Source organism: Triticum aestivum, chromosome 6A (genome assembly GCF_018294505.1).
Source record: "Triticum aestivum cultivar Chinese Spring chromosome 6A, IWGSC CS RefSeq v2.1, whole genome shotgun sequence".
In the NCBI taxonomy this organism is placed as follows: Eukaryota; Viridiplantae; Streptophyta; class Magnoliopsida; order Poales; family Poaceae; genus Triticum; species Triticum aestivum.
In genome coordinates this window covers 43,990,464-44,016,981 of record NC_057809.1, presented here as the reverse complement: position 1 = coordinate 44,016,981, position 26,518 = coordinate 43,990,464, and positions in this window count along the sequence as shown.

Below are 26,518 nucleotides of genomic sequence, written 5' to 3'. Positions count from 1 at the left end.
CATACACATGACCTTCGACAAGACCTGGACAACAGAACATGACATACCAGATCAATCTACAGATCGTGAGGACATGCCCCGACACATGACAACGGCTATCTAGTCAGACGTAACAAGCCTAGTCACTCCTGGGCCGAAAACCATAGACTGACTCCATCAGAGCTACGTTGCAATGTGGTCCAACATAGAGGCGCCGCACACCCTCTTTGCTTCATAGAAGAACTAATGGAGCACGAATTCCCAGAAGGGTTTAAACCCATAAATATCGAACCATATGATGGAACAACTGATCCCGTGGTATGGATTGAGGATTTCCTTCTCCATATCTCTATATGGCCCATGGCGATGACCTTCATGCCATCAAATACCTCCCGTTAAAACTCAAAGGTCCAGCTCTACACTGGTTCAACAGTCCGCCCGAAAATTCTATTGGCAGTTGGGAGGATCTGGAAGACGCCTTCCGCGACAACTTCCAAGGCACATATGTACGGCCACCAGACGCCGATGACTTAAGTCATATAGTTCAACAGCCTGGAGAATCAGCCAGGAAGCTCTGGACAAGGTTCTTAGTTAAAAAGAACCAAATCGTCGACTGTCCGGACATGGAGGCCCTAGCAGCCTTCAAACACTGCGTACGGGACAAGTGGCTTGCCCGCCACATCGGTCAAGAAAAAACAAAATCCATGGCAGCCCTTACCGCTCTGATGACCCGCTTTTGCGTGGGAGAAGACAGCTGGCTCGCTCGTAGAAGCAACAGCGCCAACGATCCGAGCACTTCCGAAGTCCGAAACAAGAACAACAAACCTTGACACAGCAAACACAAACGTTGCAATGATAATGAAAGAATGCGCGACACAACAGTCAACACCGGATTCAGCGGCCCCAAACCCGGTCAGCGGAAAAAGGCATTCAAGGCAAACAGAGACGAACCACCCACCTTAGACAAGATATTAGATCGACCCTGCCAGATTCATGGCAACCCCAATAAACCAGCTAAGCACACCAACAGAAGCTGTTGGGTCTTCAAGCAGGCCAGCAAGCTCAACGCCGAACACAAGGGGGAAGGACCGCCCAGTGATAGCGATGACGAAGAGATTCACCAACCAAATACCGGGGGTTAGATGCAATTTCCCCCTGAGGTAAAAAACAGTGAACATGGAATACATGACACACGCCCCTACAGAGGAGCATGAGACATACTCCCTCGGACTGAGGATTGATGTCTACTACACAACCTTCTTCTTGTAGACGTTGTTGGGCCTCGAAGTGCAGAGGTTTGTAGGACAGTAGCAAATTTCCCTCAAGTGGATGACCTAAGGTTTATCAATCCTTGGGAGGCGTAGGATAAAGATGGTCTCTCTAAAGCAACCCTGCAACCAAATAACAAAGAGTCTCTTGTGTCCCCAACACACCCAATACAATGGTAAATTGTATAGGTGCACTAGTTCGGTGAAGAGATGGTGATACAAGTGCAATATGGATAGTAGATAATGGTTTTTGTAATCGGAAAATATAAAAACAGCAAAGTAACTAATGATAAAAGTGAGCACAAACGGTATTTCAATGCTAGGAAACAAGGACTAGGGTTCATACTTTCACTAGTGCAAGTTCCCTCAACAATAATAACAACATTGGATCACATAACTATACCTCAACATGCAACAAAGAGTCACTCCAAAGTCACTAATAGCGGAGAAAAAATGAAGAGATTATGGTAGGGTACTTAACCACGTCAAAGTTATCATTTCTGATCGATCTATTCAAGAGTCCATAGTAAAATAACATGAAGCTATTCTTTTCGTTCAATCTATCATAGAGTTCATACTAGAATAACACCTTAAGACACAAATCAACCAAAACCCTAATCTCACCTAGATACTCCAATGTCATCTCAAGTATCCGTGGGTATGATTATATGATACGCATCACACAATTTCAGATTCATCTATTCAAACCAACATAAAGTACTTCAAAAGGTGTTGATACGTCTCCAACGTATCTATAATTTTTGATTGCTCCATGCTATATTATCGGCTGTTTTGGATGTTTATGGGCTTTATTTTACACTTTTATATCATTTTTGGGACTCACCTATTAACCCAGAGCCTAGTGCTAGTTTCTATTTTTACCTTGTTTTAGGGTTTCGAAGAAAAGGAAAATCAAACGGAGTCCAATTAACCTGAAACTTCACGGAACTCATTTTTGGAAGGAAAGAAGCCCAGAAGACTTGGAGTGCATGTCAGGGGACCTTCGAGGAGGCCACGAGGTAGGGGGCGCGCCATCCACCCTCGTGGGCCCCTCGTGCCCCCCCTGTCATACTTCTTCCGCCTATATATCTCCATATACACTAATTCTTCCAGGAAGCCTAATAGATCGGGATTTTCGCCGCCAAAATCCTCTGTAGCCACCAAAAACCAATCTAGACCCGTTCTGGCACCCTATCGGAGGGTGCAATCCCTCTCCGGTGGCCATCTTCATCATCCCAGTGCTCTCCATGATGAGGAGGGAGTAGTTCTCCCTCGGGGCTGAGGGTATGTACCATTAGCTATGTGTTTGATCTCTCTCTCTCTCTCTCTCGTGTTCTTGAGGTGATATGATCTTGCTATATCGCGAGCTTTGCTATTATAGTTGGATCTTATGATGTTTTCTCCCCCCTCTACTCTCTTGTAATGGATTGAGTTTTCTCTTGTATGAACTCTAGGGCTGTTTGTGACACTTATAGGAATAGCCCAACGGATTGATTGAAAAGAATACCTTTGAGGTGGTTTCGTACCCTACCATAATCTCTTCGTTCGTTCTCCTCTATTAGTGACTTTGGAGTGACTCTTTGTTGCATGTTGAGGGATAGTTATGTGATCCAATTATGTTATTATTGTTGAGGGAACTTGCACTAGCGAAAGTATGAACCCTGGGCCTTGTTTACGATCATTACAATACCGTTTACGCTCACTTTTATCATTAGTTACCTTACCGTTTTTATAATTTCAGATTACAAATACTATGATCTACTATCCATATACCACTTGTATCACCATCTCTTCGCCGAACTAGTGCACCTACAATTTACCATTGTATTGGGTGTGTTGGGGACACAAGAGACTCTTTGTAATTTGGTTGCAGGGTTGCTTGAGAGAGACCATCTTCATCCTACGCCTCCCACGGATTGATAAACCTTAGGTCATCCACTTGAGGGAAATTTGCTACTGTACTACAAACCTCTGCACTTGGAGGCCCAACAACGTCTATAAGAAGAAGGTTGTGTAGTAGACATCAAGCTCTTTGCTGGCGCCGTTGCCGTGGAGGTGAGTGCTTGAAGGTATATCTTTAGATCTTACAATCGAGACTTTTAGTTTATTGTTTTAGCACTAGTTTAGTTTATAAAAGAAAACCACAAAAATATGGAATTAAGTTTGTCTCATACGCTTCATCTTTTTAATATCTCTCGTGAGTATGATGAAAAGGAAAATTGTGCTCAAGTGCTAGAGGAAGAAGTCTATAAAATGTTTAGCACTAAATCTTTGAATGATGAGCATGGTTGCAATGTTGTTAGTACGAATTCTTTGAATATCCATGATACTAATGATGATTGCACTAGTTATGATGAAAATGTCTCCTATAAACATGTCAATTTTTGTGGAGTGCATTGGGTTTGCAAGTATACACCAAATAGGGAAGATAGATATTGCAAGAGGCATAAGTATTTAGAAACTAAATTGTTGCAAGAACGTCTTGATGATTGTGCTAAAAAATTCGATATTTTTCGCATCCCTTGTGAACTTTGCAATGAACATGGTCATTTAAATCTCCAATGCAAATTGTTTCATGACCGAATCGTATCCAAAAATTGTGATAAATTGATTACCCTTGAGCATCATAAAGAGCTTAGTCTTCTTTTGGGGTATGAGGAAATGAAACGTATAACTGAGGGTATTCCAAAGTTTAATCTTGATAGATTTCGTGATTTTGATCTAGAGAAAATTTATATGTATTGTGCGGTGAATTGTATTGAAAATCCTTATATTGCCAATTACATAAAGAAAAGAAAGCAAATAGAAGATGAAGAGAATACTAATGAAAGGGAAGAGACTTCCCAATATCCTTCTATTATTTCTTACGATGAATCAGGTAATGAGGAGGAGCCTCCTATTCAACCAATCTCATTAATAAGGAGCTCCAAAAAGAGGATTGAAGCTACACATGATGTGGTGAAGAAGAAGAAAAGAAAAAGGAAGAGAGGTAAAAAGATATCTCTCCTAAATAATGCTGCTCCTATTACTATTGTGCCTCATGAAAATATAATTGTGGAAGATAATGATACTTCTTATAATCTTGAAAATCTTTTTGGCACTTGCTTGGAAGAATATGATAATTGCTATACTATTGGTGCTATCCATACTATTGATGATGAGCGTGATTATGCTTATGATACGAAAAGGCCCAAGCTTGGGGATGCTATGTTTGATGAGGATGAAATATTTGAGAATATATTTGCTGAAATTAATGTTTGTCCCAAGCTTGGGGATGCTACGTTTAATGAATATGATATTTTTAGTCTCTCAAGTTTTGATATGCAAATTTATAATGATGATAGCATGCCTCCGACTTATGATGATTATTGTGATGATACTTATGCTATAAAAAGTAGTGATTATATTTATAAAACTTGCCATGAATATGGTTACCCCTTTTCTGAACATTAGTCTTTTAATGTGGAAACAATTTATAGTATTCAAGTCTCTTAAGATACTCCCACTATCCCGAATGAGAAGAATTTTGCTTATGTGGAGAGTAATAAAATTTCTATGCTTGTAGATCATGAAAAGAATGCTTTAGGTGCTGGTTATATTATTGAATTCATTCATGATACTACTGAAAATTATTATGAGGGAGGAACATATGCTTGTAGGAATTGCAATAATATCATGTTTCCTCTCTATGAGGGAGGAACATATGCTTAAAATTTTGAAGTTATCCTTGTTTTACCTTCCTATGCAAGTTGATTCTTGTTCCCACAAGTTGTTTGCTCACAAAATACCTATCCATAGGAAGTGGGTTAGACTTAAATGTGCTAGTCATATTCTTCATGATGCTCTCTTTATGTTACAATTCTTATCTTTTATGTGAGCATCGTTGAAATCATCATGCCTAGCTAGGGGCGTTAAACGATAGCGCTTGTTGGGAGGCAACCAAATTTATTTTTGTTCCTTGCTTTTTGCTCCTGTTTAGTAATAAATAATTTATCTAGCCTCAGTTTAGATGTGCTTTATGTTTTAATTAGTGTTTGTGCCAAGTAGAACCTTTGGGAAGACTTGGGGAAAGTCTTTGCGATCATGTTGTAAAAAACAGAAACTTTAGCGCTCACGAGAACTTCTGCCATTAATTGGAGAGTGCTATTTAGTTAATTATTTTTGCAGATTATTACAGAAGTATACGTTAGTTACGGATTACTACAGACTGTTCTGTTTTTGACAGATTCTGTTTTTGATGTGTTGTTTACTTATTTTGATGAATCTATGGCAAGTAAAATAGTTTATAAGCCATAGAGAAGTTGGAATATAGTAGGTTTAATACTAATATAAATAAAGAATGAGTTCATTACAGTACCTTATGATGGTGATTTATTTTCTTATACTAACGGAGCTTACGAGTTTTATGTTAAGTTCTGTGTTGTGAAGTTCTCAAGTTTTGGGTAAGGATTCGATGGACTACGCAACAAGGAGTCGAAAGAGCCTAAGCTTGGGGATACCCAAGGCACCCCAAGGTAATATTCAAGGATATCCAAGAGCCTAAGCTTGGTGATTCCCCGGAAGGCATCCCCTCCTTCGTCTTCGTTCATCGGTAACTTTACTTGGAGCTATATTTTTATTTACCACATGATATGTGTTTTGCTTGGAGTAGCATTTTATTTTATTTAGTTTTGCTTGCTGTTTGAATAAAATACCGAGATCTGAAATTTTTAAATGTTAGAGAGTCTTCACATAGTTGCATAATTATTCGACTACTCATTGATCTTCACTTATATCTTTCGGAGTAGTTTGTCATTTGCTCTAGTACTTCACTTATATCTTTTTAGAGCACGATGGTGGTTTTATTTTGAAGAAATAGATGAACTCTCATGCTTCACTTAGATTATTTTGAGAGTCTTAAATAGCATGGTAATTTTCTTAAATAATCCTAATATGTTAGGCATCCAAGAATAGTAAAAAACTTTCATATAAGTGTGTTGAATACTAAGAGAAGTTTGATGCTCGATGATTGTTTTGAGATATGGAGCTAATAATATCAAAGTTGTGCTAGTTGAGTAGTTGTGAATTTGAGAAATGCTTGTGTTGAAGTTTGCAAGTCCCGTAGCATGCACGTATGGTAAATGTTGTGTAAAAAATTTGAAACATGAGGTGTTATTTGATTGTCTTCCTTATGAGTGGCGGTCGGGGACGAGCGATGGTCTTTTCCTACCAATCTATCCCCCTAGGAGCATGCGCGTAGTGCCGAGGTTTTTGATGACATGTAGATTTTTGCAATAAGTATGTGAGTTCTTTATGAGTAATGTTGAGTCCATGTATTATACGCACTCTCACCCTTCCATCATTGCTATCCTCTTCGGTACCGTGCATTGCCCTTTCTCACGTTGAGAGTTGGCGCAAACTTCGCTGGTGCATCCAAACCCCGTGATATGATACGCTCTTTCACACATAAACCTCCTTATATCTTCTCAAAACAGCCACCATACCTACCTATTATGGAATTCCCATAGCCGTTCCAAGATATATTGCCATGCAACTTTCCACCGTTCCGTTTATTATGACACGCATCATCATTGTCATATTGCTTTGCATGATCATGTAGTTGACATCGTATTTGTGGCAAAGCCACCGTTCATAATTTTTCATACATGTAACACTTGACTCATCGCAATACCGGTACACCGCCAAAGGCATTCATATAGAGTCATACTTTGTTCTAGTATTGAGTTGTAATCATTGAGTTGTAAATAAATAGAAGTGTGATGATCATCATTTTCTAGAGGATTGTCCCAAGTGAGGAATAAAAAAAAAGAAAAAGAGAGAAAGGCCATAAAAAAGAGAAAGGCCATAAAAAAGAGAAGGCCCAAAAAAAGAGAAAGGCCGTAAAAAAAGATAAGGCCCAAAAAAATGAGAGAAAAAGAGAGAAGGGATAATGCTACTATCCTTTGCCACACTTGTGCTTCAAAGTAGCACCATAATCCTCATGATAGAGAGTCTCTTGTTTTGTCACTTTCATATACTAGTGGGAAATTTTCATTATAGAACTTGGCTTGTATATTCCAACAATGGGCCTCCTCAAGTACCCTAGGTCTTCGTGAGCAAGCAAGTTGGATGCACACCCACTTAGTTTATTTTGTTGAGCTTTCATACATTTATAGCTCTAGTGCATCCGTTGCATGGAAATCCCTACTCCTTGCATTAACATAAATCGATGGGCATCTCCATAGCTCATTGATTAGCCTCGTTGATGTCAGACTTTCTCCTTTTTGTCTTCTCCACATAACCCCCATCATCGTATTCTATTCCACCCATAGTGCTATGTCCATGGCTCGCGCTCATATATTGTGTGACAGTTTATAGGTTTGAGATTACTAAAGTATGAAACAATTGCTTGGCTTGTCATCGGGGTTGTGCATGATGAGAGCATTCTTGTGTGACGAAAATGGAGCATGACTAAACTATATGATTTTGTAGGGATGAACTTTCTTTGGCCATGTTATTTTGAGAGGACATAATTGCTTAGTTAGTATGCTTGAAGTATTATTATTTTTATGTCAATATGAACTTTTATCTTGAATCTTTTGGATCTGAATATTCATGCCACAATTAAGAATAATTACATTGAAATTATGCCAAGTAGCACTCCGCATCAAAAATTCTATTTTTATCATTTACCTACTTGAGGACGAGCATGAATTAAGCATGGGGATGCTTGATACATCTCCAACGTATCTATAATTTTTGATTGCTCCATGCTATATTATCTACTGTTTTGGATGTTTATGGGCTTTATTATACACTTTTATATCATTTTTGGGACTAATCTATAAACCCAGAGCCTAGTGCCAGTTTGTGTTTTTACCTTGTTTTAGGGTTTCGAAGAAAAGGAAAATCAAACGGAGTCCAATTGAGCTGAAACTTCACGGTACTCATTTTTGGAAGGAAAGAAGCCTAGAAGACTTGGAGTGCACGCCAAGGGACCTTCGAGGAGGCCACGAGGCAGGGGGCGCGCCCACCCCCCTAGGGCGCGCCCTCCACCCTCATGGGCCCCTCATGGCCCCCCTGACGTACTTCTTCCGCCAATATATCTCCATATACCCTAAAACTTCCAAGAAGCACAATAGATCGGGAGTTCCGCCGCCAGAAGCCTCCGTAGCCACCGAAAACCAATCTAGACCCGTTCCGGCACCCTGCCGGAGGGGGAAATCCCTCTCCGGTGGCCATCTTCATCACCCGGTGCTCTCCATGACGAGGAGGGAGTAGTTCTCCCTTAGGGCTGAGGGTATGTACCAGTAGCTATGTGTTTGATCTCCCTCTCTCTCTCTCGTGTTCTTGAGGTGATACGATCTTGATGTATCGTGAGCTTTGCTATTATAGTTGGATCTTATGATGTTTTCTCCCCCCTCTACTCTCTTGTAATGGATTGAGTTTTCCCTTTGAAGTTATCTTATCGGATTGCGTCTTTAAAGATTTGAGAACACTTGATGTATGTCTTGCCGTGCGTATCTGTGGTGACAATGGGATATCACGTGATTCACTTGATGTATGTTTTGGTGATCAACTTGCGGGTTCCGCCCATGAACCTATGCATAGGATTTGGCACATGTTTTCGTCGTGATTGTCTGGTAGGAACTTTGGGGCACTCTTTGAGGTCCTATGTGTTGGTTGAATAGATGAATCTGAGATTGTGTGATGCATATCGTATAATCATACCCACGGATACTTGAGGTGACATTGGAGTGTCTAGGTGACATTAGGGTTTTGGTTGATTTGTGTCTTAAGGTGTTATTCTAGTACGAACTCTAGGGTTGTTTGTGATACTTATAGGAATAGCCCAACGGATTGATTGGAAAGAATAACTTTGAGGTGGTTTCGTACCCTACCATAATCTATTCGTTCGTTCTATGCTATTAGTGACTTTGGAGTGACTCTTTGTTTCATGTTGAGGGATAGTTATGTGATCCAATTATGTTATTATTGTTGAGGGAACTTGCACTAGCGAAAGTATGAACCCTAGGCCTTGTTTACTATCATTGCAATATCGTTTACGCTCAATTTTATCATTAGTTACCTTGCTGTTTTTATAATTTCAGCTTACAAATACTATTATCTACTATCCATATACCACTTGTATCACAATCTCTTCGCCGAACTAGTGCACCTATACAATTTACCATTGTATTGGTTGTGTTGGGGACACAAGAGACTCTTTGTTATTTGGTTGCAGGGTTGCTTGAGAGAGACCATCTTCATCCTACGCCTCCCAAGGATTGATAAACCTTAGGTCATCCACTTGAGGGAAATTTGCTACTGTCCTACAAACCTCTGCACTTGGAGGCCCAACAACGTCTACAAGAAGAAGGTTGTGTAGTAGACATCAAGTGCCCCAAAGATTCTACTGGAGAGTCAAGACGAAAACATGTGCCAACCCCTATGCATAGGTTGATGGGCACAACCCGCAAGTTGATCACGAAAACATACATCAAGTGGATCAATAGAATACCCCATTGTCACCACGGGTATCCCACACAAGACATACATCAAGTGTTCTCAAATCCTTAAAGACTCAATCCGATAAGATAACTTCAAAGGGAAAACTCAATCCATTACAATAGAGTAGAAGGGGAGAAACATCATAAGATCCAATTATAATAGCAAAGCCCGCGATACATCAAGATCGTACCGCCTCAAGAACACGAGAGAGAGATAGAGATCAAACACATAGCTACTGGTACATACCCTCAGCCCCGAGGGAGAACTACTCCCTCCTCGTCATGGAGAGCACTGGGATGATGAAGATGGCCATCGGAGAGGGATTTCCCCTCCGGCAGGGTGCCAGAACAGGTCTAGATTGGTTTTCGGTGGCTACGGAGGCTTCTGGCGGCGGAACTCCCGATCTATTGTGCTCCCTGATGGTTTTACGGTATATTGGTATATATAGGAGGAAGAAATACATCAGGGGTGGCACGAGGGGACCACGAGGGTGGAGGGCGCGCCCAGGGGGGTGGGCGCGCCCCCCTGCCTCGTGCCTTCCTCGTTGCTTCCCTTACGTACACCCCAAGTCTTCTGGATTGCTTTCGTTCCAAAAATAAGTTCCATGAAGTTTCAAGTCAATTGGACTCCGTTTGATTTTCCTTTTCTGCAATACTCTAAAACAAGGAAAAAACAAAAACTGGCACTGGGCTCTGGGTTAATAGGTTAGTCCCAAAAATAATATAAAAGTGCATACTAAAGCCCATAAACATCCAAAGTTGTTAATATAATAGCATGGAACAATAAAAAATTATAGATACGTTGGAGACGTATCAAGGATCATACTACGTTCCCTCCAGCCGGAGTACAAGTCGGCCGTATTAAACCGCATAACTTGTCGGCCATTAAGCCACCAGTCTCCATTCAGCAGGAACGACCAATTATATAGCTGGACTAGCAGTTTGGCCTCCGCCGTCCGCCTCATACACCCGCAAAATCTATATCGCGCATACATAACTATGCACTTAAAATACCATGGGCATCGGCGAAGGCACAATACGGACGGGCTTACAAGTACTTCTATAACCCCCTTCTTTTCAATTCTTTTCTGACCACTTTTTCTTTTTCATTATACGGGGGTTGTGGTGTTATTATATAGAAACAATGATTGGCATGTCATTCAAGTTCTAGTGAATATAATCCATATCCCGTATTCACTTTTCACTAAAAAAACTATATTTTGCTCCTTGTGTTGTTTCACACACCCCGCCAGGGGCTCGATATGGGAACAAACTAAATTGCAAATAAGTCCGAACAGCTTTATAGCATACTTCGGCGTCGCGAGTTTGGCCTTATATGCATCATCTCCTAATCATGTCTTCGGTCAATAGTTGGGTTGCCCGGCTCCTGTGCTTGCTACCTTACGTTCCGCTCCATCGGCTAAGGTAGTAAAGGCAGAACTACTGCGATTGTGCCCTGGTTTACCCAGGCTAGCACCTCAGTAGAGAAAGCCAAAAAATGATTTTCATGATGCGGCGAGAGCTGGTCAACCACTCGACGACTTATCGGAATCTTTCGCGATTCCCTTCGTATTACACGAAGGACCTTTCTTTAGGACATACATGTAAACACACCACATTGGGATAACAGCGTACATACCAGGGTTTATATCGTAGACCCACCATAAAACTCCTATGGCTAAGTGAAAGTGTTAACGCCCTATAGTCTGATTGCCTCGTTCACCGCATTCACACCTCCTTCATGGACCAAGACGTTGGGTTAAGAGTGATCATATGCTTTTCCAAACACCCCCGTATTTTCCACATGGGGGCTGAAGCCGACGACTCGAAAACTTTTAGATTATGCGAAAATGGCCGCACAAGAGGAACCAAAAGCATTCAAGCAAAAATCATATTATTATCATCATATTGTCTTTTACAATTCAATGCATTTCATTCAAATATCATATCTTTCGAGCACTGACCCTCTATCAAGTGGGCACCCTCTAAGACGTCCTCAAAATAGTGTTCGGGTGCGTGATGGTCCTTACCCTTGAGGGGACTCCTCGTTGCAACCGTCAGTGGCCTTCATCTTGGCCCGGTATGTTTGACACGGGCAAAGGCCATCCGCGCACCTTGAATGCACATTGAATGCTTAACGGCGTCGATACGCGGCACCGCATCCACAAGCCGCTGCACCAAACTGAAGTAACTATTCGGAATGGGCTCAGTAGGCCACAGCCGGACTATGATGTCCTTCATGGCAGAACCATATATCCTGTGGAGCTCAGCTCATTGGGCCATCTATTCATTTAGTAACAACTAACGCTTTGGCGCGTCGAACTGTGACCAAAACAGCTTCTCCGTGGCGCACCCTTCCTGCACTTGGTAAAATTGCGCCGCATCGAAGGCACTCTTCCGCAGGTCCAAAAAGGTGTCCAGATAACTCCACATTTGGTTAAGCGTGGAATACTTCGGATCGCCGAACTTCGTTTGTAATAATAAAGGCTTGCCAAGCGCTATCTCCCCAACTTGCCGGATCTCTTCCCGAGCCACTCTAGACTCAGATCGTGCTTCTTTCGCCACTTGTAAGGCCTTGTCAAGATCGGCCGCTTTGGCCTTGTTATCTTTCTCGAGGAATTCGCACTAGACGACGGTCTCCTCCAGCTTGCACGCCATGGTAGTAATTCTTTCCTCACACTGGCGCCGAATAGCCTGTTTGGTTTTCAACTCTTCAGCCGCCTTACGGGTAGCCAAATTACTCATCTGGGTTTGCTCCTTGGCAAGGACAAGCTCAGCTCGAAGGGCCTCCATCGCAACAGCACCATCTGTAGTTATGCATGTCTCAGTAAACAATTCCAGCTTCATGCTCATGTTATCATGCATAAATATACTGGCTGGCCCAAAAACATACCTTCCGCCTCCTCAAGACGACTGTTGATCAGCGCGATGTCATCATCGGTCTTATCAATCTTCCGCTATAGGATCCGCAAACTCTGCGGATCGGGTAGTAGCAGGGGAGGTAACAGCCTATGTTCCAAGTAGTCAGATTATTTCCTGGATATATATTTTTGATCCTCTGATCGCCTCCCTTGGGAAGCCTATTAGAGTTTCAGGGCTACTATCTTTACACAGGAGTATTTTGTGTATGAAACACAATCGAAAGCATTACAACACTAACATTGAAGCCTCTTAGCAGGCTCATGAAGGCCTCATTCAATCCGCTTTTCGTGGACAGGACCTTTTCAACCACCATACCCATCAAGGTACGATGGTCTTCGGAGTCGGACGCCTGTCGCAGCATGTTCGTCAATATATCCGGTGCTTCTGGATCTCCGGACGCAGCCATAACAGCATGGCCCCCCTTGGAAGGGATCCGTTCATTCATCCCTAGAGTTGTCTCCGGCTGAAAGCCGGACAGTCCGGGGCCTTTATTGTTGATCCGCGAACCCTGGGTTACCGAAGTATCACCTTCGGTTCACGTTTTCGTCATCCCTCTCATCACTTGCAGATCAGTAGAGACCCTCCGGGATGACACCTCGAAGTCATCCGCCTTATTGGGCGAGGAGACTGGTTGAGGCGTCTCGCTTTCCATCATCTCTGGGAGAAGATCTCCCGAGAAAGATGATTGTCGAGAAAGATTCTGCGCTGAGCTGCAAAAACATACACTTTAGATGTTACCCTGGTCACAGGAGAGCAACGGGGTATGCGTAAAACACCGTTGTTCGCTTACAATTTAGGCTTGACCTCACTGGAGGACTGCGCGATAACGGCGTCCTTCAAGCCCGAGCCGCCCGATAGGGGCATTTTGCCTCACTTGGGAACCTTTTCCTCCCAATCTTCGGAGACGACCCTTTTCTTACCATAGGGAGAATGAATGTGGGCTTCTCCTCTACTATTGTCTTCGGGCGATGGGATTTTCATCTCCCCGGACACGGCGTCTAATATATCTTCGGGATGGAGGCCATCTTTGGTCCTCCCGCTCTCCGTCTTGCCCTCCTTCATAGACATCTGGTATATTGCCGGGGCCAGCATCCTTGTTAATACGGGATCCACTGAGGCTTCGGGAAGGGGGGCCGAACACCTAATTAGTTCCGATTTCTTTATCCAGCCTTGAAAGAAGATAGTTTGCTCGGTAACGTATTACAATATACTTAACTACAAAGTGTTCGGAAGACAAGTGCTTACTGGGGTATTCGGACGGTTGTGTCAAGGCTGACGTCTTCAGTGGTGTCCGTCCAATGTTTTCGTTTCCCAAAAAACATCTTCCACATCCCTTTGTGCGTAGCGTTGAAGAAGTGTTGGAGGGTTCATGGCCCTTCTTCCGGATTAAACTCCCACATGCGGAGAGGCCTATGCTGGCATGGCAGTATTCGGCGGATTAGCATTACTTGAATCACGTTGACAATATCGATGTCCCTCTCTAGGAGGGTTCAAATGCGGCTCTGTAGAGTCCATACTTTATCAACTGATCCCCAGTCCAGCCCCTTATTGACCCATGATGCAAGCTGTATCGGAGGGCCAGAACGGAATGCATGTGTAGCTCCCCACTTGGTGCTATGGGGTTCCGTAATGTAAAACCACTCTCGTTGCCATTGGTTTGAAGTTTCGGTGAAAGAGCCTTTTGGCCAGGGAGTGCTGGTAAGCTGGCTTACTTCAACACCGCCGCACTCCGCCTGTTCCCCGTTGACTACCTTCGGCTTCACACTAAAGGTCTTGAGCCATAAGCCAAAGTGTGGGGAGATTCGGAGGAAGGCCTCGCACGTGATAATAAACGTCGAGACGTGAAGGAAAGAATCTGGAGCTAGATCGTGAAAATCTAGTCCGTAATAAAACATTAACCCCCGGACGAAGCGGTGGACACTACTAGGGAAAACCTTATACACAGAAGTTTATCAGTAGCGCGGTTTAAAAGTGGGAGCTACTGCTAATTAGTAGTAGCGAGGGGTATAAAAACCGCGCTACTACTAAGTTGATAGTAGTAGCAAGGGGTATAAACCCGCGCTGCTAGTAACTGGTCTCCAACAATGCCCCTGGGATAGGCCATAGTAGTAGCGAGGGGTATAAAATCGGCGCTACTACTAAGTAAGTAGTAGTAGCGCAGGTTAGACCCCCACGCTACTACTAAGTTGTCCACACCTCTCGCTCTACTAAACATGGCCACGCCGACCCTAAAAAAACATGGCCACGCCTCTCTCCTCCTCTCCCCTTCCCACCTCTCGCTCTCTCCCTCCCCCCGCACGCGGCACACGCTAGTACCGTCCCGATCCCCCCTCTGCCGCCGTTGTCGCTGTCCGATTCCGGCCAGCTCCGGTGCCACCCCGCGCCGAGCCTCACCGGCCCGGCTCCCCCTCGCCCCCCTCCGCCGATTCGCCGCCTCCACCCCGGCCTCCCCCCCTGCGCGCGCCCCCGAGGCAATCCCTAGTTCGCCGGTGTTGCGGTGTGGTGGCCGTCTTCCGCTCCTCCTCCCGAGCCCCCGCACCCCTGCCTCGGCTACTCGGCGCGGGCTTCCTCGGCCACGATGCCTTCTGGTCCAACGGCGGTGGCGGTGGTCGTTCCCACTTCGTCTCCGTCTCGGTAATCCCCCGGTTCTTCCTCCCCTTCCCCCTCTCGTGCTCCGGGTGGCTGATTGTGCGGCCATTTCTTGGCTACTAGTCCTATGGTCGTTGAATGGTTGCGCAATTCCTGTGTTGGCGTGCTTGTATTACTGCTGGATGTGGTTCTATTAATGGCCTGATCCTCTGGCCTCCATTTCTAGGCGTTCCTAGAGTTTCTAGTTGTAAGTGGTGCATGTGTCCATGGATATTATTTAGCTATTGATGCCGTGTGTTACTTGGTTCCTAGAGCTTCCGTTGGTACTTCTATTATGTCGTTAGCTATAGATCATGTAGAGATGTCTTATTGTTTGCTATTGTACTTCTATGCTTCTGTTCTATGGTTTCGAATGGTAGCTAAATTTCTACTTAATGGGATTGGCCCCCATGGCTTAGTTGTTACATGCTAGGTGGTCATTATCTGTGGCCTAGACTAGCTAGTGCACTCCATGGATGGATGGATTGGATGAAAAAACTTTAGCACTACCTCCGTTTGCAAATATAAGATGTTTTGGATATTTCAATATGGACTAGTACCTTCGGGATAAGATAAGATGTTGTAAAATAGTCTCGGCTTGAACTAAGTTCAAATTGGTTCAGTAAATCACTACGCAAATGAATGCTCCATTGCAGCAGAGCTGCACATGGACGTGGAGTTGTTATACATGTGAATGTTGTTCTGCACTTTTGCTTATTGTACTCTGATTCAGCTAGGACATCACACGACCGTTCTATGTTTCTTCTCAGGTCCAGCCTCATTCGAGCTTCCTGGACAGCCACAAGGCATGCCTTTGCCGCCATTGAGCAGAATGCCGCTGGTGGCCAGCGGCGACAGAGTGTTGTCTCAGCGGACAAGGGAGTATCAAGCGAGACATCATCATCATCAAGCGAGCATGGAAGTTTTTCCAGCAAGCAAGTATCTCATTATCATTACCTTCATCTGAACCACACTTGCATTTTTAAATCTTTGGAGATGGCGTAGGGGAGCTCATCCAATGTTTTCTTACTAATTTGAGACCAGCCATCAGTTTAGCTTGTTGTCCCGAAATATATGTTCCTGGGTACAGTATTTTGATATGGGAGATTAGGCCTTGTTAGAGGTGGTATTAAAATACAACATGGAAATTTTAGAGGCTTTTCTGTAGATACTTAAACACATATCACTTGTCAGGTTTAATTTCGTATATTAAATCCTATGAAATTATCAAGGTGGGATGTACTATGTTGGACAGAATTTTATGTTTGGACTTGGGTGAATGTAACCAGACTTATACTCTCAGATTTTGTCATAGTTGATGGTGTGAGGACTTATAATGTGATAAAGTATATACGTTTTTGCAACACCAAAATCAGTGAAATATATTGCCTTTTTTGCTATCGATGATATCTCCTGGAATATTTACTCCATAAAGTAAGGATTTAGATAACATCATATGTTTAGAGTTAAGTTCTTTTCTTAACTGAAACTAACATATTTTACAATGGGCGTGATGGATGTTGCAGGTTCATTGATGACAGCCAAGGGTTCATGCTCGGAAACGACTACATCTTGCTCCATGTTGTCGGCTCAGCTAGAGTCCTTAATCATGAGGAGATGGGACACATAGATTGTTAGAGTACACTTGACAGGTGCATTTTGTGAAATTCTCGCCAGAAGATTTATAGCATGCTTGCCTGCTTGTTCTTTTCAGTTGAAATAAATGTTCCTTTTCTTGTTGAATCCAAAGTAGCTAGCAAAGATCATGTGGAAAGGTTGTTGATTGTCCCAAAGTTCTTGGACCATTTAGTTTGAATAGCCAGTGAGGAATTAAGCATATATTTTAGGCATGACCCCTTTAAATTGCTAGATGAGAAATAATCTCAACTTAATGGGTCTTGTGAATTGGAATATACCATTTAGTTGAACTGATACAATTTGCGTACTAACAAGTTTTCACTTTCTTGACATGGGCGCAGGGGTGATCGACGCTGACTAGCGCAGCCGGTGGGCGCTGTGCTCTTCAACCACTCAGAGGCGGACTTCTCCGTGAAGACGGTGGCCATGTCGCGTAGATGATTGTCCAGGTGATTTCGACGCCGGAGGTCGTCGAGGTGGAGGACCTCGACGCCACCGTTCGGGGGAGGGAGGATTCGGGTCCACCGGCGTTTAAGCTCCGAGCCTTGGTAGATACATCTAGGGGAGTGGTCTGTTTAGGTTGATGATGGAACACCAGGGAAGGTACCCACCTTTCGATGATCATTGTGTGTGTCTGATGTTAAATGCAATCTTGAGAATGTTATGTGACGTTGGTTTGGTTTGCACTGGACGTATTGCCATCCATGAATACTACATCTAAATTTTATTTTATTTTAATTCCTAAATTATTAGTAGTAGCGTGGGAAACAAATGAGCGCTACTAGTAGTTTGGTTAGTAGTAGCGTGGGAAATAAGAAATGAGCGGTACTAGTAGTTAGGTTAGTAGTAGCATGGGATATAAGTGAGCGCTACTAGTAGTTAGGTTAGTAGTAGCGCGGGTGCACCCGCGCTGCTACTAACTTTTAGCTGTAGTGCGATACTAGTAGCGCGAGTACCCACGCTACTAGTAGCCATTTTACCCGCGCTGCTAGTAGCCTTTTTCCTAGTAGTGGGAGAGCGAACCCTCACCCTCGGAGGAAGTGAGAGATGAATACGACCCTCTCACCTGATCTGGGGGATCGGAATAACCTGTCCTTGAGAAGGAAGCCTGTGGGGGATCTTTGCGGTCAGGTATCTGGCCGCCCGAAGCTTTGCAATATCCTCCTCTGTGACGGAGGAAGCCACCCATCGGCCTTGAGAGTTGGGTCCGGACATGATGGGAAAGCTTGAAGCAACGAAGTCAAACCTTTGGTGCTAGAACTCGAGGTTGGAAAGGTTGAGGAGAAGTTTGGCGTAAAGGGATGGCCCTTGGCTCCTTTATAAAGGCATCGGGTATTGAATGCCTCCTCCTAAGCCTGAAAACCAGCCTATTCCTAAGGATTGTTTCTAGTAAAATGGTTGGGCTACCCACACTCATATTGATGAGAATCCCGTGATAAGGGGACACGATCTCTGCTTCGACAAGACGTAGCAGTAAAAGCCGCGCCTCGAAACATGGAGCAGCAGGACAGGAAACGGTTCGAAATAACGACCGGGCAAACGTGATGTCACATTGCCAAAAGTTGTCAGCAGATTGGATTCGTGCAAATATTATATTCTCTGCAGTCGTGTGTGGTACTTGTGCTACAGATCCATACACGTTCATTACGACCAAAGACTATGTTGGAGTGTTCGGAAAGGGAACCCGCCTTCCAATGCCGAAGACTATCTGCACGCCGGACACCTCATCATTGAATTCTGGTTCGGGGGATACTGAGGGAGTCCTGTACTAAGGAGTACTCGGTCATCCGACCTACTAGATATGGGCCGGACTGATGGGCCGTGAAGATACAAAGACCGAAGACTCTTCCCGTGTCCGGATGGGACTCTTCCTGGCATGGAAGGCAAGCTTGGCGACCAAATATGAAGATTCCTTTCTTTATAACCGACCTTATGTAACCCTAGATCCCCATGGTGTTTATATAAACTGGAGGGATAGGTCCGTAGATAGTATACTCATAATCATAGTCAGACTAGCTAGACTTTTAGGGTTTAGCAATTACGATCTCGTGGTAGATCAACTCTTGTAATAGTCATATTCATCAAGATTAATCAAGCAAGAAGTAGGGTATTACCTCCATAGAGAGGGCCCGAACCTGGGTAAACATTGTGTCCCCTGTCTCCTGTTACCATCGATCCTAGACGCATAGTTCGGGACCCCCTACCCGAGATCCGCCTATTTTGACACCGACAAGCACCAACTAGGAGGCAATATGATCATACTTGAGTATTGGGTGTAGTTAATATTAGAGTGTGTTTCATGAATGGATCAGTGATTGAGCATGATGGGCTAGGGATAATTTATTTTAGCATTGATATTTTCAAAGACATGGTTGCTTGTTGATATGCTTGAGTATTTAAGTTATCATGTCAAAACTAGACTATTGCTTTGAACAATATAAAAGTGCAAATGTCTATGCTATAAAGAAAAGAATATGATATGATATGTTAGCCCGCATTCGACATCAAAAATTCCGTTTTCATCACTTCCCTACTCGAGGACGAGTCGGAGCTAAGCTTGGGGATGCTGATACGTCTACAACGTATCTATAATTTTTTATTGTTCCATGTTGTTATATAATCAATCTTGGATGTTTTATAATCATTTTGTAGTCATTTTATATCATTTTTTGGTACTAACCTATTGACATAGTGATGCGGCCTTTTTGCATCATGCTTTTATATCAATATTTACTGCATTATGGGCTGTTATTACACATTATGTCACAATACTTATGCGTATTCTCTCTTATTTTACAAAGGTTTGCACGAAGAGGGAGAATGCCGGCAGCTGGAATTCTAGGCTAGAAAAGGAGCAAATATTAGAGACCTATTCTGCACAACTCCAAAAGTCCTGAAACTTCACGGAAGTCAGTTTCAGAATATATATAAAATATTGGGTGAAGAAAGTTCCAGAGGGGGGCCACCCACCATCCATGAGGGTGGGGGCGCGACCCCCTACCACGTGGGCCCCCTGGCAGGCCTCCGGTGCTCATCGTTGGCTATATGAAGTCTTTTGCCTTGGAAAAATCATAGGCAAGCTCACGGGACGAAACTCTACCGCCATGAGGCGGAACCTTGGCTGAACCAATCTAGGGCTCCGGCAGAGCTGTTCTGCCAGGGAAACATCCCTCCGGGAGGGGGAAATCATCATCACCATCAATCCTATCATCGGGAGAAGGTCAATCTCCATCAATATCTTCACAAACACCATCTCATCTCAAACCGTAGTTCATATCTTGTATCCAATCTTTGTCCCAAAACCTCAGATTGGTACCTGTGGGTTGCTAGTAGTGTCGATTACTCCTTGTAGTTGATGCTAGTTGGTTTACTTGGTGGAAGATCATATGTTCAGATCCTTTATGCATATTAATACCCCTCTGATTATGAACATGAATATGATCTGTGAGTAGTTACGTTTGTTCCTGAGGACATGGGAGAAGTCTTGCTATAGGTAGTCATGTGAATTTGGTATTCGTTCGATATTTTGGTGAGATGTATGTTCTCTTTCCTCTAGTGGTGTCATGTGAACATCGACTACATGACACTTCACCATAGTTTGGGCCTAGGGGAAAGCATTGGGAAGTAATAAGTAGATGATGGGTTGCTAGAATGACAGAAGCTTAAACCCTAGTTTATGCGTTGCTTCGTAAGGGGCTGATTTGGATCCATATGGTTCATGCTATGGTTAGGTTTACCTTAATACTTCTTTTGTAGTTGTGTATGCTTGCAATAGGGCTTAATCATAAGTGGGATGCTTGTCCAAGGAAGGGCAGTACCCAAGCACCGGTCCACCCACATATCAAATTATCAAAGTACTGAACGCGAATCATATGCGCGTGGTGAAAACTAGCTAGACGATAATTCCCATGTGTCCTCGGGAGCACTTTCCCATGTGTCACATCTTGCTGCACCTTATTTACTTTTATTACTTGTTACCCGTTACAAATTACCTTATCACAAAACTATCTGCTACCGATAATTTCAGTGCTTGCGGAGAATACCTTACTGAAAACTGCTTATCATTTCCTTCTGCTCCTCATTGGGTTTGACACTCTTAGTTATCAAGAGGACTACGATAGATCCCCTATACTTGTGGGTCATCAGGACTCTTTTCCGGCACCGTTGCCGGGGAGTGAAGCGCCTTTGGTAGGTGGAATTTGGTAAGGAAAAATTTATATAGTGTGCTAAAATTTACTGTCACTTGTTACTATGGAACATAATCCTTTGAGGGGCTTGTTCGTGGTATCTTCACCCCGACCAGTAGAGCAAAGAGTTTCTCCTAAACCTAGTGAACCTAGTGAAAATGTTTACTTTGAAATTCCTTCGGGTATGATAGAGAAACTGCTAGCTAATCCTTTTACAGGAGATGGAACAATGCATCCCGATTTGCACCTAATCTATGTGGATGATGTTTTTGGATTATTTAATCTTGCAGGTATGCCCGAGGATGTTATCAAGAAGAAGGTATTCCCTTTATCTTTGAAGGGAAAGTCATTGACATGGTTTAGGCTATGTGACGATATTGGATCATGGAACTACAACCGCTTGAAATTGGAATTTCATTAGAAGTTTTATCCTATGCATCTGGTTCATCGTGATCGTAATTATATATATAATTGTTGGCCTCACAAAGGATACATCATCGCTCAAGCTTGGGGGAGGCTTAAGTCAATGTTATATTCATGCCCCAATCATGAGCTCTTGAGAGAAGTTATTATTCAAAAAAATTATGCTCGGCTTTCTCTCAATAATCGCTCCATGCTCGATACTTCTTGTACTGGATCTTTGATGATTAAAACCATTGAATTAGAATGGGATTTATTGGAAAGAATTAAACGCAACTCTGAAGATTGGGAACTCGACGAAGGTAAGGTGTCAGGTATAACACCTAAGTTTGATTGTGTTAAATCTTTTATGGATACCGATGCTTTCCGTGAATTTAGCACTAAATATGGACTTGACTCTGAGATAGTAGCTTATTTCTGTGAATCCTTTGCTACTTGATCTCCCTAAGGAGAAGTGGTTTAAATATAATCCTCCCATTGAAGTAAAAGTAGTTAAACCTATTAAAGTTGAAGAAAAGAGTATCACTTATAATGTTGATCCTATTTTTCCTACCGCTTATATTGAGAAACCACCTTTCCCTATTAGAATAAAGGATCAAGCTAAAGCTTCAACTGTGGTTCGTAAGAGTAATGCTAAAACACCTACACCCTCTAAGAAAATTAAAGTTGAACCTAGTATTTCTATGGTTAGAGATCTCTTGGCCGATAATATTGATGGGCATGTTATTTACTTTTCTGATGAAGCTGCTAGAATTGCACTACTAGGGAAAACCTTATACACAGAAATTTAGCAACAGCGCGGGTTCAAAAAGGGCGCTAGTGCTAGATAGCAGTAGCGGTTCAGAATAAACCGCGTTGCAGATATGATCCTAGCAGTAGCGCGTGTGCCCGTAAAAGCGCTACTACTAATATTCCCATTGCTGGAACGATGGGCTACGCATAGCAGTAGCAGCCTTGCAGGAAGCGCGCTACCGCTAGGGCATCACTAGTAGAAAAAGGGTCAAACGTGAAGCACATTAGTGCCGGTTTGTAAAAAAACCGGCACTAACACTACTGGAATCAGCTACTTTGCCATCTGCCAGTTCTTTGCCGTCCGCTAGAGGACGGCAAAGAAGCTCTTTGCCATCAGCTTCCAAAAAGCAGACGGCAAAGAACTGGCTGACGGTAAAGACCAAGTTTGCCATCAGCCAGTTCTTTGCCGTCTGCTAGCGGACGGCAAAGATTCTTTGTCGTCGGCTAGCGGACGGCAAAGAGGGAGCGGCCCCACTGACGAGCTGCAAAAAGAACCTAACGGGCCCCCTCTTTGCCGTCCGCTAGCGGACGGCAAAGAGGGAGGGCCCCACGTAACGTTAACGGGGCCGCGCCCCACACCCCCCCTCTCTCTCTTTCTCTCCCACCTCTCGCCACCGCCCCGTCGCACCACCCCGCCGCCGCCCCAGCGCCCCGGCCCCGTCGCCCCACCACCCTGCCGCCGCCCCGGTGCCCCCCCACCCCGTCGCCCCCGCCGCCCTGCCGTCTGGGCGCCGCCACGCCCCGGCGCCCCAGCACCTCCGCGCCCCGCCGCCCCGACCGGGCCCGGCGCCGCTGCCCCAGGCCGCCCCGCCCCCCTCCTCCGCCGCCCCAGGCCGCCCCGCCCCACTCCTCCGCCGCCCCAGGCCGCACCGCCCCCCTCCTCCACCCTGCAGGTGAGTCTCTTCTTCCTTTTTTTCCTTTTTTTCTGTTTTTTTAGTTTTAGGTTTATGTTTAGTTTAGATTTAGTTTTAGTTTTAGGATTAGTTTTAGGTTTATAGGTTTAGTTTTAGTTTAGTTTTAGGTTTAGATTTAGTTTTTTTCTTTTTCTGTTTTTTTAGTTTTAGGTTTAGGTTTAGTTTAGTTTTAGGAAAGAAGAAAAAGAGAAAAAGAGGAGATCAGGAGAAGAAGAAGAGGAGGAGGAGGAGAAGAAAAAAGAAGAAGAGGAAGAAGAAGAAGAAAAAGAGGAGAGGAGGAGAAGAAGAAGAGGAAAAAGGAAAGGAGGAGGAGGAAGAAGAAGAAGAAGAAGAAGAAGAAGAAGAAGAAGAAGAAGAAGGAAAAAAGGAAGAAAAGGAAAAAGAGGAAGAAGAAGAAAAGGAAAAAAACCCGACCCGACACGGTACCCAGACCCCGACCCGGCACCCCGACACGACATCCCGACCCCGAGACCCCGACCCCGAGACCCTGACCCCGACACCCTGACTCCGACCCCGACCCCGACCCCGACCCCAACCCCGACACCCCGACCCCCAAGGCTGACCCGACACCCCGACCCCGACATCGACACCTCGACCCCGACCCGACACGGTACCGAGACCCCGACCCGGCACCCCGACACGACACCCCGACCCCGAGACCCCGACCCCGACCCCGACACCCCGACCCCGACACCCCGACCCCGACCCCGACCCCGACCCCGACACCCCGACACCGACACCCCGACCCCGACCCCGACACCCCGACCCCCCAAGCCTGACCCGACACCCCGACCCCGACCCCGACACCCCGACCCCCCGAGCCTGACCCGACACCCCGACCCCGAGCCTGACCCGACACCCTAACCCCGACACCACACCCCGACCCCGAAACAACACCCCGACACCGACACGGCACTACCCCGACATCGACACGACACCCCGACCCCCCGACCCCGAAACAGCACCCCGACCCCGACACGGCACCCCGACACCGACAGGACACCCCGACCACCGACACCTCCCGAAAAGGTGTTCTTTGGCCTTCCAGAGGCCGACGGGGTCATATATTTGTGAATTATTAGTTAGGTCATATATTTTTCGATTTTGTTATGAAAAACAACATATATAATTGTGTTGATCGTGTAGTTTTAAATGTGTAGTTGTTTCATCGCTACGAGGTTTGGTGTTCGACGACCTCGCCGTGTGTTTGACGAGCTCTGCCCCTTCGTTCATGGGTGAGCACAAATGACAAGTCCTCCTCCCCCATTAATTATTTGATCTATTCCGATGAAACTTGATAGCTAGCTATATATGTGTCTTGAATCATCAGTATGTGTCTCCTGTTCGAAAGCGTCATAGTTATAAATATGCATGCATTTGCATATTTATAACCTTGATTCTTTCGAATTGTCAAACGCTATCCATGGACAGCCCGAGTATGTGTAGATTGGGTTCGTTTTCCCATATGCTTTGCTCCGGATCCGATGCATATATTTCGTCAGTGCCTCCCTTGTTGTTCTCCGGGTACACATCCTCTCTGTTTATTGCAGAGACATGTATCAGGAGAACAGCGGGGAGGTGCTGCCGAAATTTTGCGTCAGATCCGGAGCATAGCATGGGAAAATAAACCCAATCTACACATACACGGGTGGGATTAGGACCTATCATTACCTATTAGAGTGTAGGTTGCATGGACGTAATAAAATTGACAAAGTAGATCAACTGATGAATATATACATGGTGAATTACATATATAATTGTTGTGTGTCTAGTAGCTCTGAAAGTCAAGATGAGTGACCGTGCTTGGATGTATACCGGTCACACTGGTCAGAACAAATGGAGCGCTGAATGGTTCACAAAAACTAAGGGGTTTGTGCAAGCCACATTTGCAAATGGCCAAAAGAAAACCTGGTGCCCCTGTTTCCGGTGCGGCAATTGGGAAAAGAAGACAGAGGCTGAAATGGGCAAACACCTGCAGAAGAGTGGTTTTACGCCCAATTATACGGTGTGGACACTTCATGGTGAGTCTGCCCAACGTGACCGAGCTGAGGTGGATCGTCGTCGCACCGACGAGCATGGTACCGGGATGGAAAACATGGTGCAAGGCTATGATGATGCTCGGGATTCGGACGAGGAGATGGAGGAATCTGCAAAGGCCTTCAATGAAATGTTGGGGTCTTAAAAACGTCCGCTCCACGAGCACACTGAGCTTTGTCAGTTGGATGCCATCTCACAAGTAATGGCTCTGAAGGCTCAGTTCAACTTGGGCAGAGAATGCTATGACGCAATTATGACAGTATTTGGACGCTTTCTACCCAAAGGCCATGTAATGCCTGCAAACCTGTACCAGTCAGACAAAATCCTCCGTGCACTGAAGATGCCCTATGAGAAGATACATGCCTGTGAGAAAGGATGTGCCTTATTTAGGCTTGACTATGCGGACTTGAACTATTGTCCCATTTGCAAGTCTTCCAGGTATATTGTGGTAGACAACGATATGGGTGAGAAGACACAGACCAAAATCCACGTTAGTGTTCTTCGGTATATGCCAATCATACCAAGACTTCAACGTCTTTTCATGGTTGAAGAGACGGCCAGACAGATGACATGGCACAAAACAGGCAAAAGAACCGAACTAGATGCAGATGGGAATCTGATGATGGTACACACATCGGATGGTGTTGCGTGGAAAAAGTTTGATGAATTACATGCTGACAAAGCGGCAGATCCAAGGCATCCTCGAGTCGGCATCAGCACGGATGGGTTCAGTGTGTTTGGTATGACGGCAGCCCAATACAATTGTTGGCCCGTATTTGTCTTTCCACTCAATCTCCCCCTCGGACAGATTATGCAAAGAAAGAACATTTTCCTGACATTGATAATTCCAGGACCCAACTATCCGGGCAAAAATATGAATGTGTACATGCAGCCGCTTAAGGACGAATTGCAAGAAGCCTGGGATAATGGGTTCAAGACATACGATGCCTTTAGCAAACGGAACTTCATAATGCGTGTCTGGTACATGTACTCGACGCATGACTTGCCGGCATATGCGCTATTCGTTGGCCGGTGTGTGCATGGAAGGTTCCCATGCCCCACATGCAAGGGAGCTCTTGAGTTTCGTTGGCTTCAGGCCGGTCGCAAGTTTTCTTGCTTCGACATGCATAGACAGTTCCTGGATCCTCGCCATAAGTTCAGGAAAGACAAGAAGAACTTCATTAGGGGTAGAGTTGTCAAAAACTCTGCACCACCTGCATTGACAGGCCAACAGACCCTGGATC